Below are 15,849 nucleotides of genomic sequence, written 5' to 3' on the forward strand. Positions count from 1 at the left end.
CAAGAAGGCATTCAGATGTGACACATTTGCCATAAATTCTGAATGGTAGCACTCTAGTTCCTCATTAGATCACTGTAGTAAAGCTACTGCTCACCAGGGAAGTCTGCTGCTGGTATTCAAAGTGCATGTCAAAACTTTTTAATGAAATAGAAGAGGATTTGAGAAGTCAAAATGTGCCCTAAGTTTTCTTTCTGCAGCACTAGTTTTAATTTCTATGGCAAAATGAACCCCCTCATTTTGTTCCTTTGCAAATTAAATGTTTTAAATGTTACCACTTTATTTCTATCAAGATGGCTGCAGGTGTGCCATACCTTTGTCATAAGTAAGACTGTTAGCGCTCTAGTTGTTCTTTAAAACACTCTGGGATTTCTGTCATTGGGCTATACTTGGGCTACATCTCAGTGATATTTGTGCTACATTTGGGCTCTTTTGTCTCTGGTGGCCATCTTGGGAGACTTGTTATGAAGTTTCCCAATTTCCTCATTTACTGCAGTCTCCTCAGTAGGCATACTGTCAGTTTTTTTACTTTGATTCAATGAAGAAGGCATTCAGATGTGTCACACATTTGCCATGAATTCAGAATGTTAGCACTCTAGTTGCTCATTAGATCACTGTAGTAAAGCTACTGCTCACCAGGGAAGTCTGCTGCGGGTATTGAAAGTGCATTTTTCAGTCTGCATGTCAGAATTCTTTAATGAAATAGAAGAGGATTTGAGAAGTCACTCAAAATGTGCCCTATTTTTTCTTTCTGCAGCACTAATCATACATTCTATGGCAAAATGAACCCTCTCATTTTGTTCCTTTTTAAATTAAATGTTTTAAATGTTACCACTTTATTCCAATCAAGATGGCTTCAGGTGTGCCATACCTTTGTCATAAGTAAGACTGTTAGCGCTCTAGTTGTTCTTTGGAACACTCTGGGAAGCTGCAGTAGAACACAAAGGAATCAACTGACAGTCTCTGCCCTTGTTGGATGTACATGTTTTACTGAGAATGTCAGACTTCATTCTCACATGACTGAGAAAGATAATGTGAATTTACAGAAAATATGCTCTCAGTTTAGCTTATAGATCACCTTCCAAACCTCTGTGGGAAAAGCATGTGAAAATAGTTTTCTCTCAAACATGATTCATGATATCCCAGCAGAAGGCTTTTTTACATGGTAAAATTGCCTTAGAACATACTACAATTCCTAAAATGAGTATGGTACCATCAACAAATGATTTATAATGTAACTAAAGTCTTAGAACCTTCTATTAACTGCAAAGCTTTTTAATGAGGTGCTATCATGTATATTGGTCCCAAGATGGCTGCCAACACTTCTTGGATGAAGTGCTGACAGCCAATCAGATCTCACAATGAGATGTGTGGTTAGGCTCCGCCCAGATATGTATATGATTTTACTTTTGATTTTCTCAGGAACTACTGAACGGATTTACACCATATATGCAAAAGGCACATGCCTGACCTGAGGACTACCTCTTTGCCAAATTTCAAGTAATTCTGTTCAGCCGTTCTGGCTGTATCTGTGTCTAAAGGTCCTATGGAAAAATGCATGGGGAAAACGCGTTTTGGGACCCCCCTTTTTTCTCGGCCCCCGCTTGACGAATCACCCCGAGACTTTTAGGGTAGGAGCTGAACGGAGCGCCCCATTAGTTTTGAAAATTTCGCGAGGATTCGTCAACCGGCGCCAAAGTTATGTGGAAATATGGATTTTTATGATCAGTTATGTCCCCTATCTTGGACCCCAACGGTTTCATGTATAAATCACAAGTACATGTATGTTTCCTCCAGTTCCAGTTATGAAGACGCAAACACATGTGCGTCCACCGTCAACATGTCCTCTTTCAGATCCGCCATGAATGGGCCGGATATTCTATTCCTAAGTATGAAAGGCCACCGGCTTTATATGGTTCACTTATCCCATTTTACAGTCCAGGCGAGTAGGCCCTGATTCTGCCATTAAGCTTTTTCCTGCTTTCTGCCTCTGAAAGCTCCAGTCTGAGCTCGCATCTGTATCCATGAACTTTGTCCTACTCCCTGTGCGGCTAACGGTGCCTGACTCGACCGGTCTGCCTGCCAAAAAACTGTATTTCACCTTCAAGATTATCTGCTCTGCTCCGCTCCTCATCCAATGCATTCCTGTCTAGTAGTTTAAGTAAACATTCTTTCAGCTACCGAGCAAAAGGCCCGGCTTCTCTGTCTTTATGCAAGTAATTCATAGCCCTGTTACTATGGAAGATTCCTGCCCTCGCATCTAGTGTAGACACTTAGACGCTTGTACACGCACTAACAGTCAGTATAGTCAGTATAGAATAAGATTCTATCCTAAGAGACCTCTCTTTTTGGATAACACAGTTCTTTAAACATAGGATGTTAGATATGATTTGGGATTAGGTTGACATAACCCCAGACTTCTGTCTCCACATGTAGAGCTGAATGTCAAGTCCCCTTCACCCCCTAGTTGCACGTCAATCACACGTCATGCTGCTGCGCGCGCATCTCTGCCAAGTATTTCTGCTGACATTGCGAAATTCTTTCATGGAACCACCCTATTGTGACATCATACCTGATGACGTTCTTTAAGTTACGCCCAGTTACACCCATTTTAGTTACGCATGTATGTTTTTATCTTTGTTATCAACTGTTACGCCTCCTGCATCTGTTTCACTGTAATGCCTATTGTATAAAAATGATTACTTGTCAATAATGTTGGTCCTTCACTTCCTGAACCTTCGTGGTGATGGAATATGGAGTCCATCAATTCGAATTGATTTTGGAATAAAGCCCGTTCCGAACCTCTAATACCACGGATTCTGCCTCTTATTTTACTGAGCTATTATTATAGATTTTCCGCATCAAATTAAGTTCCGGTAAATTAAATTATTTACCACATATATGGCGCCCGAATAGGGACACTTTCTCATCTCACGCGCCGGAGGTGCGTTGCAGGCCCGGTCTCCTGCCATAGCTGGACGGACAACAACGCGTACCCACAGGATTTCCTGTATCTCCCTCCTGCCGAGCGGGGGTAACTGAGGCTGCGATCAACACCCAGACGAGGCGGTGAGAAGTGCGAAGTATCCCGACCAGAGCCTAGCTGAGAGAGCAAGATCCGAGGTATACAGAGGCCCACCAGGTTCCGAAGTTCCGAAGTTTCGAGTCGAGTCCAGTCCGGTCCGAGTCCAGTTCAGTTCAGTTCCGAGGCCTTCCGTTCCGAGCTACCCGGTGAGTACCATTGTCGGGGAGGCGTTCTGACGTGCACATAGGTTGTGCCGGTCAAGACGGGTTTGGGTACACAAATCCGGTCTGCACTGTTTCAACAGTGTATCTGTACTGTTTAGCAGTATATCAAGTATGTCTAGTATATAATTCAGAATTACCTAGTTAGTGCCGAGTATTATGCTTAGTGACTAGTTCCCTAAATGGCCATCATTGTTGTTCATTAAATGTTAAATGTTAAAATGTTCTAAATACGTTCTGCATATTGTGGTGTGAATGACTGTTCATTATTGTGTTTTGTTGTATTAAAACGTGTTCAGAATTAGGTATCAGATCAGTTCTCAATATGCCGCTCTTTTCGAAATTAAGACAGATCAAAACTAGAAAAGGGGTACTCGAAGAAGCTGTTCCCATTCCTCCTAGGGACACTCCAGGGTATTTCATGTATCATAAACATGGCCTAGACGCCATATTATTTCTTGATTTATGGGTAGACTACACCAAGGAATTACCAGAAAGTCAGAGGTGGCCCGCAGCTGGGACCTGGGATGCAGATTGCATCATGAAAGTAGAGGAAGAATTATGGAAAAAGAAAGCTAGACAGTCACAGAAAGATGCCATTGAATTATGGCGTAAAGAATCATATAGACGTACAGAAAAAGCACTCAGACAGGAAGAGAAAAGTAAGGAGAATTCAAATAAAGTTCGAGAAAATCTATTAATTGAAGAAGGTACTCGAGTAAAATCAGAACAAGTAGATAGACAAAGAAATGCCCTTATGAATGGTATGTATCCTCTTCTGGCCGAAGGGTTACCTAGGGCTACTCCGGAGATACCAAAAGACTTGCCACCCCCATTGTTTCCGATAAAAGCACATCCCAAAGGGCATCCCAGAACCGCAGAAGATGTCTTCCTTTCTTCTTATTTAGACGACGCAGCTCCCGAGTATGCTAATGCTGCGCCACATAGACCGCCTGCCGAGGGGGTTCAACGCCAAGACCCTCCTCCGTCTGTACCTCCGCAACAACAAACTCCGACACAAGTTCCGGCAAGCACATCTGTTTCTACAGCTGTACCCACACCTATGGTTGCTATATCACGTTCAACGAATCCTTTCACATCCAGCACCCCAGGCGGTGCTACAGGAGGTGCATCCAACATTTTTTCCACGCCACCCAGAGTAAATAAACTTTCCTTTCAAGAATTAGCACACCAACGTACGCCCAAACTAGTAACTCCCGACACGCTTAAGGAACTTCTAATAGATTGTAGATATGACCCTGTGCCCGGAAAAGGGGACGAAATGCTGCTGGCATCATTACGTATCCGACGAGCTGCAATATATTTAGGGAGGCTACCAGGAATGACTACACATTTGGAAAATATATATCACTTTGTCCAGTCAGGACGAGATTCTGAAAGTATTAATAGAGCCTTGGAGTACCAGAAAGTGGAGATACAGGGGGAACTGTTACGTTTCCTCATAAATTGTGTGATTAGAAATCAAGACTGACCAGGGGTAAATCCGGAAGAAATGCAAATTCTTACCACATGGAGTCGGAATATATCAGAGGGGAGACATGATAAACGATCATGTATAGTAGCTATGTGCCGCAAGATCCGTAAAGAAGTAGAACGAATACACGAAGAAAGATTAGCAGTAGATGAACCTGAACAAACCGAGGAGGAGGAAGAATTAGAACTACCCACAGGACAGTTAGAAACTATGGCCTATGTAGGTAGAGGAAGATCTTGTAATAATACTAGAGGCTTTACTGATCCGATACGTCCGATACGTCCAGATAATAACAGAAATTTCCAAACCCCTATAATAAATATAAGGTCCCCCGAGCATTCGTTCCAAGCTGCTGACAAATTACTCCGAGAACGAAGGGGTTATCATATACTCGATTCTAGGGACGAACAAGAATTAGCCAGGTCAGCCGTTCACTGGGTTGACAGTCCCGGAAAATATAGTGATGATACATTAGCGCACACGTTTTTGAACCTCACCCCAGATGAACAGCGTTTAGCTGGTATCTATATGATTCAGCAACTCCTTATATTATATAAAAGCCAACACTCCGATCCTGGCCCCTTACCTGATATATTGACTGAATTACTCACGAATAAATGGAGAGGTTCAGGTACTGAGCTAATTAGAGAAATACTAGAATCCAGAAAGCAGTACATTCTTTTTGTATGTCCCGAACATGTCTCACTGCCCATCAAGGAAAGAACGACGTATTACATGGATAGACAGAATCCCTTACGCGAAGTGCACCCGATAAAAGGTGATGACAATCAGTTTAAACGTGTGTTTGTATACACACCCATATCTAAAATAGAACTATTAGAAATGAAGAAAGTGGTACCCAGTCATGACAAAGACCCAGCAGGTTTCCACCGTGAAATTAAAGACATGTTGCTCATGGGAGAGTATACCTATCCCGACATTATGAAAATATTGAAGGTATTAATGCCTGCGGGCATTTACGAAAAACTCAAGGAAAAGGATTGAGAGGTGGGAGACCAAAAGATAGATTGGACAGCATTAGAAAACGAAGAAAAAGCTCGAGGTCCAGGTTCAGGGCTTGGGGACAAGACCAAAATACTACCAGGTTTACTAGTACAGGTACTACCACGTTTATTAACTACGAAAAAGGAAGACTGGGGTGCAATCTCAGCCTGTAAACAAAAGCAAGATGAAGATACTAGTGATTTCTATGCCCGATTCGAAAAATGTTTTGGTATAAATAGTGGAATAAAAGCAAGTAGCGAATCGTATCCACATCTATTTGTGACAAAATTAGTTGAAAATTCCTTGCCCCAAGTTAAGAATAGAGTATTGAAATTCGAGAGTACCTGGCAAGGTAACACTCCGTCACAAATGTTACAAATGCTACAGTACCATCACAATAGAATTAGAGAGGAACAAGAACATGAACAAAGACGCATGAAAGACATGAAAATGAAAATGCTAGTTTCCCAGACAGTTCCAGCTGACGGTCATAAAAAGGGTATGACACAGTCCAGTGTTTCAGCAGGTCCTGTAAAAGGGACATGCAACTATTGTAAACAGCCAGGTCATTATGTACACGATTGTCCAGTTTTAAAACATAATATCGCCATAGGTAATACAAAAGAAAGACCACGGCCACTTAGACAGGATCAGAACCAACAAGGAGCCCCGCAGCATGCACAGTCCATGCCAGCTCCGCAACAGTCTCTGCCAGCTCCACCACCGCAGCCTATTGCTGCCACACAGACAACGACACAACAGATGTACCAGACCGCACAGTATGACTACCCTGATTATCAACGATACTCATGAAACAGCCTAGAGAGGGAGGTTGGCTTACCCCTTATTGAGGTCCCTGTAGATCAAGAAGGACCTTATGTACACAGTGAATTATTAGGCCAAGACAGAAAATTTTTACTTGATACAGGGGCAAGCCGAACAACCATAAAACGTAGTGAAGTTCCAGGGGCACCCCTCTCAGGCTCACAGAATATTTCCCTTGGTTTTTCAGGAAAACCTATCATTAACGAAGTATCACAGCCTCTTCCCCTTACGATTGGTCCTTTGACACGAACTACAGATTTATTGCTTACTAAATCATGTCCAGAAAACCTGTTAGGTATAAAAACATTGAAAGCTCTAGGAGCTATAATATGTTGTTCTCCGGAAGGAGTAAGATTGTTTTTACGTGATTTCAAAGGGCACTACGTGTCCCGAGACATGGATCACCGACTGCAGACTTTACCCGCACATTTATGGGCACAAGGCCCTACAGATGTTGGTTGCATGAACATTACACCATATCGAGTCACACTAAAGACAGGAGTGGTACTACCACGAATGCGACAATACAAGTTACCCCCAGATGCTGTAGTGGCTTTACTACAAATCATTGACGAGCTTATTACCCAAGGAGTGGTTGTGGAAACTGACTCCAATGTATGTAATTCCCCGATAATTCCGATTCTTAAACGAACTGATCCAAAAGCCCCGCCAGTATATCGATTGGTTATTGATCTGCGCGAATTAAATAAATGCATTGTACCACAATACCCCGTAGTCCCAGACATTTCTTCATTACTGACTGCCATTGATTCCGAAGCAACATTCTTTACTGTAATTGATCTCAAGAATGCCTTTTTCAGCGTCCCAATAGATCCGGAAAGCCAATACTTGTTTGGATTTAGTTTAAATGGACGAAGCTTTAAATTCACACTCGCACCTCAAGGATTCACAGAAAGCCCCAGCATCTATAGCCAAGCACTGAAACGAGAACTTGACAGTATCCACATGCCAGTCAACACTGCCCTGCTTCAATATGTCGATGATCTGCTGATCACCGCTAGAAGCGAACCTGAATGTGAAAAAGCCTCACTGACGGTTTTACAATTCTTGGCCGAAAAGGGGCACAAGGTGTCCCCTTCTAAGCTGCAATTCTGTGTCCAGCGAGTTGTTTACCTTGGTCACTCGCTGTCCAAGGAGGGAAGGCAGCTTACACCAGATCGCATCCAGTTAATTGCTAACATGCCAATACCCAAGAGACAAAAGGAGGTGCGGGCTTTTATAGGCCTCACTTCATATTGTAGGCAGTGGATCCCTCAGTATGCATTTCTAGCAAAACCACTCATTCAGTTGACAACACAGGAGGCAGCCACATCGACTGTCCTCCCTTGGACTCAGGAACATACACAAGCTTTTGAAAGCCTAAAGAAAGCTTTATGTCAAGCACCCGTTTTAGCAACACCATGTTACAATAAACAGTTTACACTCTTTGTTACAGAACGCGAAGGTACTGCCTTGTCAGTACTCACACAGGAACAAGCAGGAGCACACAAACCATGTGCTTATTTTTCTAGTACATTAGATCCAGTAGCTCAGGCTCTGCCTGCGTGCCTGAAATCAGTGGCAGCAACAGCTTTAGCAATCAGACAAAGCGATGCCATAGTGTTAGGACATCAATTGACAGTACAAGTACCACATGCAGTAGAGGTTCTCTTGAACGAACGCAAACACAACACTTGACTATAGCAAGACTCACTGGTTACGAATTGACATTGTTTCAGCCACACATAGAAATCAGACGTTGTAGTACATTGAATCCTGCCACACTTTTGCCAGTAAACGGAACAGACCCACTAGCACATGATTGTATCGAAGTTATTACTATCACGACGAAACCCAGACAAGACTTGACAGACGTCCCATTGACAGATCCAGACCTAACGCTGTATGTAGATGGTTCATGTATGAGAACAAGTACAGGAGAGCTAGTGGCCGCGTATGCAGTCACAACAGACACTGAAGTCATTGAAACAAATCGTATTAACATTTTGTCAGCTCAAGCAGCAGAACTCACCGCTCTGACACAAGCCTGTATTCAAGCCACAAATAAGAAAGTCAACATATACACTGATTCACGTTATGCATTCGGAGTCGTCCATGACTTCGGCGTACTGTGGCGAGAGAGAGGTTATTTAACTTCTCACGGTGCCCACATTCAGCACGGACCCCTCATTCATGCCTTATTAGATGCAATACATCTACCCGCTGCAATATCAATTATGAAATGTAAAGCTCACACGAAAGTTACTGATATCATTTCCCAAGGCAATGATCTAGCTGACAGAACAGCTAAACAGACTGCTCAAACTCACACATCTGATATAACAAAGACAATAGTTCCGACACCAACACATTGCATGATGGTTAAGGATCCCGCTCTTGACGTAATTGACATACAGACACATGCTACACCAGACGAAATAAAGAAATGGACTGAATTAGGAGGGATCCAAACGGATCAAGGATGGATGACGAAGGAAAAATCTGTATGGTTTCTTCCCGACTCAATGGTCCAAGTTATCATTAATACAATACATAGTCCAGCGCACCTAGGAGAAAAAGCTATGCTAGACAGCATTCAACACATTTGGTTCAACAAACATTTACGAGCAGCAGCTAAACAAAAAGTTCGTACCTGTATGATCTGTTGTCAGTTTAACCCAGGTAAAAGCATTCCCGTAGAACAGGGTGGATTTCAGCCTCCTGATCACCCTTTTGAAGTCCTCCAGATGGATTATATCCAGATGGAACGATGTCGAGGATTCAAATATGTTCTCGTAGTTGTTTGTGCTCTGTCCCGTTGGACAGAAGCATACCCGGTTTCAGATTACACTGCCCCGACTACTGCCAAACAGTTAGTTCGAGAATTCTTCCCACGGTACGGTTTACCACGTGTTGTTTACTCAGATAACGGCCAGCCGTTCTCATCCGAACTAATGAAACATGTTTCACTTTTGTTAGGATATCAATGGAGGTTTCACTGTGTCCGACACCCCGAGGCAGCAGGTCTCGTGGAACGACATAATCAAACTCTGAAAATTAGATTGTCCAAAATATGTAGAGAGAAAGGTGTCGACTGGGTAGTAGCCTTACCAGTTGCACTCTTTTACATGAGAATGGTAGCGCACTCTCGAACAGGGCTATCCCCTTATGAGGTGATCTTCGGTAGACCACCAAATATGTGGGGGACGCCTATACCACGCAAAATAACTGATGTAGACTGTAATATGCTGACAGATTACCTGGCTTCCTTGATGTCTGCACTACAATCTTGTCGTTCACAGGTAGCTGCAGCCTTTCCCGACAACACCGAGGTGAAACCCCATGACGTAGTTCCCGGGGACCTGGTGTTAGTGAGGAATTTTGACCGGAAGTCTCAGCTGGATCCTAGGTGGAAATCGCCTCAACTCGTACTGCTCACCACGAGGACAGCCGTGAAGATCGAAGGTCGCAAAGGCTGGATACATTCGAGTCATATCAAGAAATTTCATGGACTACCATCCGATATAGAGACTAAACCCTGTATTTCCTCAAAGACAGACTCAAAGCTCCCTTTTGTTGAGCAAACGAACTCAGAACTATATAGACTAAAATTGAGGTCCAGTCAGTCAGACAATTTGATTGTTTAAGTCCTCTCCAAGGTGAATCGGTTGAATTTGTCTCTGACATGTATCCTCTGGACCGGAATAGAGAAAGAAATAATCAAATCCAGTTGAAAAAACATGCGTACTGTAAATCACTGCGTAGTCATTGCACAGTGACGTTATTAATTCTGTTTTTCTTATGTCTTTTAATAATAGCTGCAAGTATATTATTGCACATATATTATCCTATTTCTAAACATATTTACAATGTTACTGCTGAACATTCTTTTAGTGAATTACCCCCGCATGAGTTGTCATATAGATTTGCGCTGCGCAATAACACTTTTATTAGTATGTTACATCATTCCCATCAGGCTAGCAATGCTACAAATTGTTGGATATGTGGCCGACTCCCTCCCTATCAGAACTATAAGGGAATTCTACCTCTCTTTCCATATCCGTTTACACACAATGGCTCCTGTGGAGCATGGTTTAGTTTAATTAATTCCCTAGATTCGAATTCCGCAGTTTATCAAGACAACTGGGTATGGGGAAACCTGAACTTAGTTTTGCTTAAAGTCTGTTACCCTAACAAGGAGGGACTTCCCAAAAGAACAGGAACTGATCTAGAAAATGAAGTATATGGATTAGGTAATTTCACGCTTAATCTCATGATCCTGAATGTCGAATCCGAAGCTGCACCAATTTTGCCCGCTATGTCAGTATTTCCAGTTAAAGGTGAATTGTGTATAAGAAAGAATGGCTCCATACACATGGGCCATAGTAAATGCACCACTATAATAGAATTCAGTGATAAAGGCAAATCTACATTTAGAGCTTCTCGCCATTCCTACTTTATATGTGGTCAGACTGCATATATACGTCTGCCTCTAGATTGGGATGGTACCTGTTACATCGGATTCCTTTTGCCACCTGTTTTCCTAGCTCCTCCTGATTATCATAGAAATACTCACTTAGTACACAATAGAGAACGGAGAGATCTCCCAATAGTCGACTACACTGAAACAGCATGGGAAAAATACACAGATTTCAATAAAGGTCTTTTTCCCTATATAGGTACAGTCAATAATAGTAAGCTGATACGTAGATTAACCAGAACCCTTGAAGCAGTAGTGAACGAAACTATTTCCGCCTTAGGCAATTTTTTTTTTTTTTTTTTTTTTTTTTGTTGTAAGACATTTATTATGAACAAATGCAACAGATGGTGTACACTGCGTCACGCCAACAACCCGGAGGCAGGCCGCTATCAAGTAGGTTATACAAAGATTACATATACATATCTCTAAGGCCCACATCCGGTCGGTGGTTCATTCGGAGGTAAACTTAAGATACAATAAAATCTTCAGCGTGTACTGTGCATCTCTAGCGAGTAAGCGGTCTTACTTTTATTCCCAGTGCTGCTGACAATTGAAAGATGTCGAAAATCAGTGAAGCCGCCCACGAATAAGCAGCAGTCAACCACCCGCTGCAGCAGCCTATAAAAAGGAGGCGTCGGTCAGCACCAAGTTTCTCCCAACAGGACCCCCCAACAAGCTAAACCAAAAACGTCAAACATAGGTGCAAGTATTCAAACACAGCATTTATGCCACATTCCAGTTCACAAAGGGGTCGCGCGGGCCCGCCACTGGTGTTTCAGATAGAGGGCCAGCCCTGTTCAGGGCGGGCTCGGAAAGGTATCTTGGCCATGTACGAATTAGCGAAGGACGGGTGGGGTGGGGGGGAGGGGCAGTGAAGTATCCACAATTGGACCAGAAGGGCGGGAGGGGGGGGGGGCAGGGGACTCAATCCGGGTCAGTGGAGGCAGTAAACGCAAAACTTACGTCTGGGCAGTTCCTGGCAGTGTAAGCGCGGGGCAACGGGACCTCTATCATTAACCTACGCAGCGCGCACCTTTAGCCCATGTCGTCTGAAATACTAGTAGCACGTGTGGTACCGGCGGAGTCAGGGGCCGTGCGTTCTGTAGTCCACTGTACAAACGGGCCCCAAATGTCAGTGGGTCTGGAGGCGGTGGGCATGGTCTCCCAATAGTGCGTCAGTTGAGTGTGGCCGTAAGTCACATCCCTGATCCAGCTCTCAAGCGTGGGGAGGGCCGGCCTGCCCCAGTGTATAGCGACCTGTCGTTTGGCGTATAACAGGAGTAATGCATGTAGTTTCCTGTCGCAAGGCTCAGTGTGCTTAACATACCCCAGCAATCCCAGCAGCGGAGACGGTGAGTCACTCCTTTGTGTGATTTGGTTGATGGTATCGAAGATCCCTGACCAGTATGCCCCCAGCTTTGGGCAGCTCCAAGCCACATGAAGAAAGGTGGCATCGTCACCCCCACATTTCCAGCAAGAGGCATCCTCCCGTATACCCATGCGGCGTAGTAGTGTCGGAGTGCGGTAGTATCTGTGTAGGAATTTGAAGTGGATAAGACGCAGTCGGTAACTCGGTGATAGAGCTGTGAGTTGAGCGCAGCAATACTCCCATGCGTCTTCTGGCAGCTGGTCCCCCAGGTCCTCAGCCCAAGCGGCCTCGGCCGCGGCTACTGTCGCCGGGGCTTGTTCCTGCATGCAGTTATATAATCTGGACACCAGCTTTTTAGGGGAGGGTCGTGAGAGCAAGTTTTGCAGGGCGGCTAGTGCGCAAGGCTCTTCCGGGAAGCACGGTCCTATCTTCTTGCAAGATTCCCTAAGGGAATGATATAGTAATTTGTCAGCAAACGTGCAGGGCTGGTCATCCCCATCCGCAGGCATCTCGAAAAATGAGCCATCTGGATATAAGTCAGCGAAGGTGAGAAGTCGATTCCCACGGATAGTGAGGACGTCACCTCTTGCCGTCAAACAAGGCAGCATCGGGTTGCCCCGCAGAGGAACCGCCGGCGCATAAAGCAGGGAGAGACCAGCTCGTTTCCGAAGTTCACGCCAGGACCAGCGGACCATTTCCACTGTGTCCACATCACGCGACGGGCACGTAACTTCTCCATATAGTGCCACTCGTAATGGCAAGGGGGCGACTACTGCCAGTTCCACCGCCACATGCGGCTGGTAGGGGGTTGGGTAAGCCCAGAAATGCAGGAACTGAGCTTGTGCACAGAGTGAATAGAGCTTCAAGTCCGGGGCCCCCAGGCCTCCCTGTCGGAGCGGAAGCGTGAGTAAGTCCCAGGAGACTCTGGCCTGGCCACCGGCCCACACCAGTTTCAGCAGTAGTGAGCGGACCCGGGTGTGGAAGTGCGTTGTCATAGGTAGCGGTACGTTAACGAACAAGTACAAGAATTTGGGAAGGACCACCATTTTGGCCAGTGCAATTCTAGCGACCAGGGACAGCGGTAGCTTATTCCAGACTTCGACCTTACCTTCCAACCAGTCCACCGCCCTACCAAAATTCAGCGACCACAACTCTTGTACATCTCGGCTGATCCAGATGCCCAAGTACTTGACAGCTTCCGTCTCCCACCTGAGGGGGTAGTCAGGGGCAGGTCTAACAGTACTCTCCGTCAGGGGGAAGGCCACTGACTTCGACCAATTAATGGATATCCCCGCCAACCCCTCAAACCTCACAAATTCACGAAGTAGCGGGCTCAGGTTGTCTTTAGGGTTCAGAACGTACAAGGTGACATCGTCCGCGTACAGCGAGATCAGTAAGCTTCTAGCACTGAATCCGATGCCCCTGGCAGTATGGTGCCGCCGAACTCGAGCTGCTAGTGGCTCCATCGCAATCGCAAAGAGGAGCGGGGATAGAGGGCAGCCCTGCCTAGTACCCCTCGAGACATCGAATGGCTTGGAGACAAGACCATTAACGCTCACTCGGGCTCTGGGTTTCGTGTAGAGGAGCTTAATAAGGGTCAGGAAGTTTTGGCTGAATCCCATCCGTCTCAGCACTTCAAAGAGGTAGGGCCATTCTAGGGAGTCAAAGGCTTTGGTGGCGTCTAAAAACACCACCGCTGCCTGTACTGACGGGTGTAAATAGTGAAGGACCGAAAAGATCGTTCTGAGATTATGTGATGTTGCACGGCCAGGGATAAATCCAGATTGATCTGGGAGCGCTATCATCGGCAACATCGGTTGCAATCTATCGGCAATTACTTTAGCGTATATTTTGGCATCTACATTTATAAGGGACAGGGGCCTGTAAGAGTCCAGCTGTTGGTCATCCTTGTCTGGCTTGAGGAGCGTGACAATGAGAGCCTCACGCATGGAGTCTGGGAGGGAATTTGACTCGAGAGCCTCGACAAATACAGAGTGTAGTCTCGGCGCTAGTTCAGCCACGTAGGTTTTATAAAAGGAGGTGGTCAGGCCATCTGGGCCAGGAGCTTTATTGGCCGGCATGCTTTTAATCACCTGGGCGATATCTTGCACTGTAACGGTGAGGTCCATGTATTGTCTGTGATTATTGTTGAACCACACGAGTGCTATGGAGTCAAGGAAGTCCCGTAGTGACGCCGGTGTCGTGGGCTGTCTCGAGGTGTACAGAGCAGCATAGAAGTCTGCGAAGGCGCCTAACACCGCCTCTTGGCCTACCACTAGACGTCCGGTGTTGTCATAGATAGTGTGTATGTAGTTCGACTGTGTGCGAGGAGCAATCAGTCTGGCAAGAGTCCTGCTTGGCCTATCTCCCTCCCCATACCTACGCGCCTCTGCCTGCCGCCCTAGAAACCGCACCTCTCGCTCCGCCTCCTCATTAAATGCCAGCAGTTTAGTTTTCAGAGCGCCAGCCGTCGCCAACGCTGGGTCAGAGCTAAAAGCAACATCTAGGTCCTTCAGTTCCCCCTCGAGCTTAGCTAACGTGTCTCTGATGGTGCGTAGGACCCCTGCTTTTCGTGCAATACATTGACCCCTTATAACAGCTTTGAATGCATCCCACACAATGGCTTCAGAAGTGGCTGACCCAGCATTCTCAGTAAAGTAATTAGTGATATCCTCTCTTATTTCCTCTACAAACACAGGGTCTGTGAGCGCGTGTGGGGGAAGACGCCATTGGAACGCCCTATGTACCGCGTCAGGGGGATGCAACACCAACATACACGGAGCATGGTCTGATAGTGATCTAGCCATAATATCAACATTTGACACCCATGTCGCAACCTCAGGAGACACCAACCAGAAATCCAGTCGCGACCAAGCAGCTTTATGAGAGGTGTAGCAGGTCCCTACTTTTGCACCCGGATTTCTAACTCGCCACACATCTGAAAGTAGACCCTCCCTCATGATATCAAAAATCGCTTGGCGCGCTCTAGTGTGCTGCGGTCTGCTCGCACCTATGCGATCCACATCATCATTTAACACAACGTTGAAATCCCCCCCTAACACGATCGCCTGACAATCCAGCAACACAATTTTCGCCCAAACATTTCTAAAAAAGTCAGGATCGTCCACATTTGGGCCATAGATTGCAGCTAGGACAATGGGACGCCCCTGTAAAGCCCCATGGAGCAGGACATATCTACCGTCCGCATCCCTCACATGAGAGTACTCCCGCCAATCCAACCCTCTGCGAATGAGTATAGCTACGCCCCTCGCATAATTTGAGTAAATGGAAGAGTAAGCGTGCGCCCATCTTGAATTCTTCAATCTAGCTGAGGGGGTGACATTCAGATGTGTTTCTTGTAGGAAGCAAATATCTACATTGTGTCTTGACAACATGCCATGCAGCAAACGGGCTTTTTTGAAGTCCCCAAGG

This window comes from Triturus cristatus, chromosome 2_2, assembly GCF_964204655.1.
Source record: "Triturus cristatus chromosome 2_2, aTriCri1.1, whole genome shotgun sequence".
NCBI lineage: Eukaryota > Metazoa > Chordata > Amphibia > Caudata > Salamandridae > Triturus > Triturus cristatus.